Raw genomic sequence first — 7,170 nt, forward strand, 5'->3', positions numbered from 1 at the left:
CACAGGAGTCTGCTTGAAATGTCTCTCTTGGCCATTCTGTTGGCCACACTTCCTTCTTCTATTTTTATTGTCCCAAGACTGAAGTAAGAAGACAGCTCTCCTTTGTGAGCTATCACACACATGAAAAAATTCCAAATATATATTTGCTGCTACTCATGTGGTTTTTGCTGTTGTTTTGTTCTTTCTTATAGCTCTACTCATCTAAAGAGTTTGGCACTTGTCCAAAGAATGCTAGGTCTCAAAACAATCCAGCATCACAGAACAGTGCTCTTAATTAAACACGGGGTCAGATTAAGTTGGTGGATGCCTGGGACCCTCCCCCTCCCTCCAGTGAAATAAATGTGCCAAAAAGATAGCCAAATGGACAGGAGGGATCATTAAAACTGACAACAGTATTTAACACATTTCTGGAAGACTGAAGGTGGGTAAAAGTTTATTTGTAGTAAAGCCCAGTCATATTAGGAGGAGGCAGCAGTAAAGAAGAGGAGGAATATTCTGGTCTGACACTTTCATTCTCCTCTGCCACCTCTGCATCCATATCCCAGCCAGTCAACATTTATTTCTAAAGACTGAATAAAACATTTGTGAGGACTAAACCTTCAAGTTTAGTGGATGTTGGTGACCCAGAATTAATCCTTCTCACTCTAACATGTGAGAGTCTACAGCCTAGTGACTGACTTCTTACTCATTATTTACCCAAAATAAATACTGCTAGTCAACAGTTATAGTTGCACTCTGCACAGAGATTCTAACTAGAATTCATACTCATAAAAGAAACTTTGAGGCAGAAAATCTTAACCAAAAGCAGAAAGGAAACAAATCATAAATTCAGATCTTTGATTTAAAACAAGTAGATAACCAAGGTCACCAGGCATTAAATGAGCAACATGAAAGGAAATGAATAAAATAAATAAATAACTGACAGTGGAGATATAGAGACAATTCAGGAAAAAGACAAAACTTTTTAAAGTACTCAAATGTATATATTTAATGAAAAATGGTTCATAAAACAAAAACAAGATACCATGAGAAAAGGACAAAACCCTCTTATATTTGTTATTAATCACTGCATAACAAATCATTTCAAAAATCAGCAGCTTAAAGCAATACATATTTATTATCTCCTAATATTATCAATTATTCCATGCATTAGGAGTCTGGCCACAGCTCAACTGAATGCTCCACTTAGGGTCTCACAAAGCTGCAATCAAGTTGTCAGCTAGGTCACATTCTCATCTGGAGACTAGACTGGGGAAGAATCTGCTTCCAAGCTCAATCAAGCTACTGGCAGAATTCATTTCCTTTTGGTTGTATGAATTGAGGGCCCCAGCATCTTGCAGACTATAGGCTTCAGGACACCCTTGACTCCTAGAGGCCACCTACAGATGCTTGAGGCTGTCTGCGGTTTCTTGTCACAAGAGCTTTGCCTTGTTGGCTACTTACTTCATCAAGCCAGCAAGGAGAGTCTCTAGAGTAAGTCTAATAGCAAAATGGAGTCTTGGGTAACATAATGTAATCACAGAAGAGGCATCCCATCACTTTTGCCATGTTTTATTGGTTACAAGCAAGTCACAGCTCCCATCCACTCTCACTGAGAAGGGACTGAACCCAGTGGTGAACACCTGAAAGTGGAATCATGGGGAGAATCACCCTAGACTCTATCATATCTCTGAAGAACTGTAAGTTTTGCTATTTATATTTTAATAACTCAATATAAAGATTATTTAATTTAATTTTAACTCCTAGAATGTAGAGTAAAAAGACAGTCAGAAAACATGAGAGAAAAGATGAGGAAATAGAGAAATGATAAAGATGATTCAATATTTGATGAATGGGAATTCCAGAAAAAAGGAACAGAAAATGAAAAGGAGGAAGTTAGCAAATAAAAAATAAAAGAGAAAGTTCCAGAGCTGAAGAAGAGCAAGAGTCTTCATATTGAATGACCAACCAATTATCAGGCAGAGTAAATTTTTTAAAAAGAAGAAAGAAAGCCACATTTAAGCAAGATATAATCATGGAAATTTCAAAAATCAAGGTACAAAAATAAAATCCTAAAAGCCTCCTGTGAGAAAAAGTATCACCCATAAGGAAATATCATGCAAATCATTCATAACTCTGAGAGCCATAAGACAATTGATCCAGGCCTTCAAAATTTGGGGAAAAATATTCCTCAACCTAGAATTCTATGTGCCATCAAGTCCTCAGTTTATTTAAGAGCAGAATGAAGATAGCTTCATACATGCAAGGATCCAGAAAGTTTTCCTTACTCTCATCCTTCTTAAAATAAACTAGATAAATCAGGGGAGATGACAACATGGCATTCAAGAAGGAATGATCCCACCCACATAAATAGTAAAGGGAAGAATTGGGGTAATAGTTCTGCAGCTGAGGAGCAGCTGGTGCAGGTTCAAGCAGGAAGAAGCAGGATTCCAGACAGTTACCCAAGCCAGGATGGAAATTATGACTAATATCTCAAATGATAAATGGCTTTACAAAAATGGAAAGGAAGGATAGAAAGAAAGAAGGAAAGAAGGGAGGGAAAGAGGAAGGGAGGGAGACAATTAGAAATATCAAGAATAATAAAAATAGTGTATAAGAAATTCATGGTCCAAATAGTAAACAAAAGAAAATTTGGTATCACGAAAAGCAATAGACAAAGCACAATATAAAAGAATCCATTTGATTTCAATACTGCAAAAATTCTTTCAAGTGTGCCAAGCACTAAATCATTGAACTTTTATAGAAAAAAAAAATGCAACATTAATTTACTTCTTGACCAAGCACTGAGCATTAAAAATCCAAACAATGTAAACTATGTTCAAGATATTGTGTTTCAAGCTGTGTTCAAAAAGGAGATACTTGGTTTTGGTTAAAGAATAGAATGTAACTTTGGGGGTAGGGGGGAGTCTACAATGTAAAAATAAAAGTAGACTCTAGGTGGACAGTAAGATTTCCTCCTATTTCATAGTCAACCAGAACAATGTTCTATGCACATTTTGTCCTCAGTAAAACAGGGCCTCTTGCCAAAATTTGGCTAGCAGCCCATTGGGATAAGAAGCTAACCAAAGCCCATGTGTTTGAATGTAATTTAGAGAGCAGTGTGGAGAGTATCATCTCACCAAAGGTGAAGACAGCACTTGGAACATCAGAACTTCCCTTCCTGGGAGAATAATAGTTTGAATCTATCACCAGAAAGCCAAATCTCCTTGCAGATTGTAATGAGGTACTCATTAAGATAAAGATGCTTTTTCAGCCAGGTGTTGTCAATCTGCCTGGGGAAAATCAGGAAGCAGCTTATAATGCCTTTACCTTACCTGAAGAATTTCGTGACTTTGATCAACCACTGCCTGGCTTTGCTTACATCGATGTCGCCCAGCAGTTCAGCCTAAACCAGAGTAGAGTGGAAGAGATAACCACGAGAGAAGAAGTTGGGAACATCATTATCCTACAAGAAAATGATTTTGGCGACTTTGAAACAGATGATTGTGAGATAACGAGAGAAGGTAGAACATTTGAGGATGATGACATGTTAATAATCACAAATGCTTCTAACCTTTTACTCGAGTCTGAGCAGAACACCAGCAATCTGAATGAGAAAATTAACCATTTATTATAGAATATGACGACCAGTATAAGGATGACAATTTTGAAGTAGGAAATGATGGAGTTATATTAGATGACAAACTTATTAGTAATAATGATGACAGTATCTTTGACAATCCCCCTGCTCTCTGTGAGGATCAAGCAGCCTGCACATGATGACATGGTGGGGAGGGGGATGATAACATATTAAAGACAGTCCTGATTCAGTGGGTCTTGTTGAACCAAATCCAACTATGACTGATCAAACAACACTTGTTCTGAATGAGGAAGAAGCATTTGCTCTGGTACCTATTGATATAATTGTCAAAGAAACAAATGCCAAAAGGAAGAGAAAGCTAAGTATTGAAACTCTTAAAGAATTGGATAGCGAGGCCATTAGAGCCCAACTTAGTGATTATTTTGATATTGTTACTACTTTGGATCTGGCACCACCCACCAAGAAATTGATGATATGGAAAGAGACTGGAGGAGTGGAAAAACTTTTCTCTTCACCTGCTCAGCCTTTGTGGTAGACTCCTGAAGCTCTTTACACACTGTCTTAACACCACTTGTACCAGAAGACCTAAGAAAAGGAGGAAAGGAAGAGAAGCTTATCATTTGGATGAGTATTTGAAAATCCTGAGGTTCCCAGACATGAGCAGCAACAGCAGCTTCAGTAACATAATGTGAATGATGAGCCCATTTTGGAAGAACTGAGCTGCCTCCAGGAGTCCGTGATGGAAACCCACCACCACCTCAGAGAATTAAGCGAAAGGCCAGACTAGTTGGCCCAGAGCCTTTGATGCCTCCTCTGCCGGTTGAGCGGAGGTTGAGCTCCCTCCAGAAGAGCCTCCAAATATGTCAGCTAATACCAGAGCTGGAACTTCTGCCAGAAAAGAAGAAGGAAAAAGAGAAAGAGAAAGAAGATGAAGGGGAGGAGGATAAAGTGTCTTCCAGGGGTGATCAGGATCAAGAAGAAAGAAGATGGAACAAAAGAACCGAGCAGACGCTTCATGGTCTTCAGCGAGTTCTTGCTAAAACTGGGGCTGAATCTATCAGTTTACTTGAGTTATGTGAAAACACAAACAGAAAACACCTGTAGCAAAGTGCTACAGTTTCTTGGATCTTAAAAAGCAGCAAGTTATTGAGATGACACAGGAAGAACCATAGAGTGACATCATCGCCACACCTGGACCAAGATTCCCTATTATTTGAGCAGCTAGAAAAGTGTTATAGCTAGTGTTAATTTCACTAGTATGTACAAATTGCCCCCATGTGCAGAGCACAAAAGCCCTTCGAGAAATTTTAGATTTTTGTCTATAAAAAGTCTCTTCCTTTTTCTTTCTTTTTTTTCCCCAGTATTATAAATTTATCAATTTCAACTTTAAGGAAACTGCTTATAGGGATTGTGTTTGTGTTCTGACAGAGAAAACAAGCACCCCAAGGGGCCAGAAGATTACTTTAAGAGTTTGGAACTGATGTGTGTAATATTGGTGCATGTAATAATGTTGAGTAGCAGTCGAAAGTCAAGATTTATATCTAATCCATTACTGTTTAGAAAAGGCAATCTTTTCTTGGAAAATGTCTTGACAATTTCATTTAAAACTACGGTGTGAGTTTTTGACAGAAAGAAATTCTCTTTTCCCATCAGGAACAAGGCAATCTTCACATTTACCACTGTGCTTATGGCAGGGGTTCTTAAGAAAGCGTAGGTGAGCTTGAATTGAAATTGAAAAACACATTATTGTTGTGGGGACATGTTGGTGTGGGAGTGATATATTTATTAAATAATACACAGTATAGTGTGGGCTTAGTAAGCAGTCCATGCTTACTAACTGGCAGAAGGGTCCAGGAACAAAAAAGTTTTAAAAATCCACTTGGCCCAATGGATAGGTCATCCATCTACCACATGGGAGGTCCACGGTTCAAACCCAGGCCTCCTTGACCCATGTGGAGCTGGCCCATGCACAGTGCTGATGCGCGCAAGGAGTGCCGTGCCACACAGGTGTATCCCCCATGCAGGGGTGTCACCCACATAGAGAAGCCCCAGAGGAGCCCCATGTGCAAGGAGTGCACCCCATAAGGAGAGCTGCCCAGTGTGAAAGAAAGTGCAGCCTGCCCAAGAATGGCGCTGCACACACGGAGAGCTGACACAACAAGATGATGCAACAAAAAGAAACACAGATTCCCGATGCCACTGATAAGTATAGAAACAGTCACAGAAGAACACAGCAAATGGACACAGAGAGCAGACAACTGGGGGTGGGAGGGAGGAAGGGGAGAGAAATAAATTTTTAAAAATAATAAATTTTTAAAAATTAAAAAATTAAAAGAAACCCTGGCTTAGGGCAATACCTGAAACAGAGTTCATTGGTCCTCTTAAGGTAAATTTAAACTATAATTCCATGATAAGCAAGGGTATATGTAAAATTGTACTGTAACTGATCCCCTTCAGCTACAAAAAGATAGAACTTAAACTTGGTTTAAATTGTTCATTTTGCAGATCATTCCTTTTGAGCCCTTATGATGAACTTTGCTATCCTGAATTCTCTTGTTATAGTGAGGCTCCAAAATGAGCAGAAATAGATTTTTTTTTAAGGAGTAGAATGACTATAAAAAGACTTTATAACTTTCCAGACACTACAAATCAAATCTTTGAAAAGATATTAGGATATATTTGTTTGAATATTCAGATCATGAAACTAGAAATTACCATGCCTTTTAAAAGGACAGACTGATACAAAATTATACACCTGGTTGACTTCACCTTTAAGCAGAGATTGCTGTAAAAACTAATGGCTTCCCTGATATATAACATAAGCTTTAGTACTGATGTCTTTTTCTGGGACTGCACACTCCTGTGTTTGGAACTTTAATAGTTTTGCAACAGAAATCCTCTCCAGTTTCCTGTAATTTAAGTGAGGAAACACATACACACATCCAAATAAAGGCTTTATTATTAACAGACCAGATAGCACAGAAATTATGTGACTATTATGATTATCAAAACTTCTTAAGTTTTTAGGGCAAAATTACTCATACTGAAAGTCCTAGCTTAAATGTTGGCATTTTTGAGGAGGAAAAAAATCACTTTTGAAACTCAGACTTCAGTGTATACCCAATCATTTTTAAATTATGTGATGTTTTAAACTTGTGAACTCATAATTACTATTTTAATGAATCCATTTCTTGAGAATGGTAATTGTATAAAATTGCTATTGCAGCTTTATTTTCAATATAATGTGCCTGTAAACCACGGATTTTATCCCTACATTGTAGGTAATTGAATGTTTGCTTATAGAAAGGTCATTGGTTTCTTGTTACACATTTTCTTAGTCTGGTTTTTGTTACCTATTGGGTTTAATATTGTTCTTGAAAATAGTTGATGCTATGTTATGTATAACTTTTCTATTAAAAGTTGTATTATAAGCTATAATGAATAAATAAAAGTATGGCTGACAGAAGATGGGATGAGTAGGGATTAGAGAGTTGGTAGGAAAGTGGGGATCAAAATATACCACTGGAGGGATGCGGATTTGGCTCAACAGATAGAGTGTTTGCCTACCACGTGGGAGGTCCAGGGTTCAA

At 37.9% G+C, this 7,170-nt stretch overlaps 1 pseudogene; it reads left to right on the forward strand.

The window, feature by feature from the left end:
• Nucleotides 1-2,980: 2,980 nt before the first annotated feature.
• LOC101414759 (double-strand-break repair protein rad21 homolog pseudogene) lies at nt 2,981-4,797 on the forward strand (annotated as a pseudogene).
• The last annotated feature ends 2,373 nt before the right edge of the window (nt 4,798-7,170 follow it).

Source organism: Dasypus novemcinctus, chromosome 11 (assembly GCF_030445035.2).
Source record: "Dasypus novemcinctus isolate mDasNov1 chromosome 11, mDasNov1.1.hap2, whole genome shotgun sequence".
Taxonomy (NCBI): domain Eukaryota; kingdom Metazoa; phylum Chordata; class Mammalia; order Cingulata; family Dasypodidae; genus Dasypus; species Dasypus novemcinctus.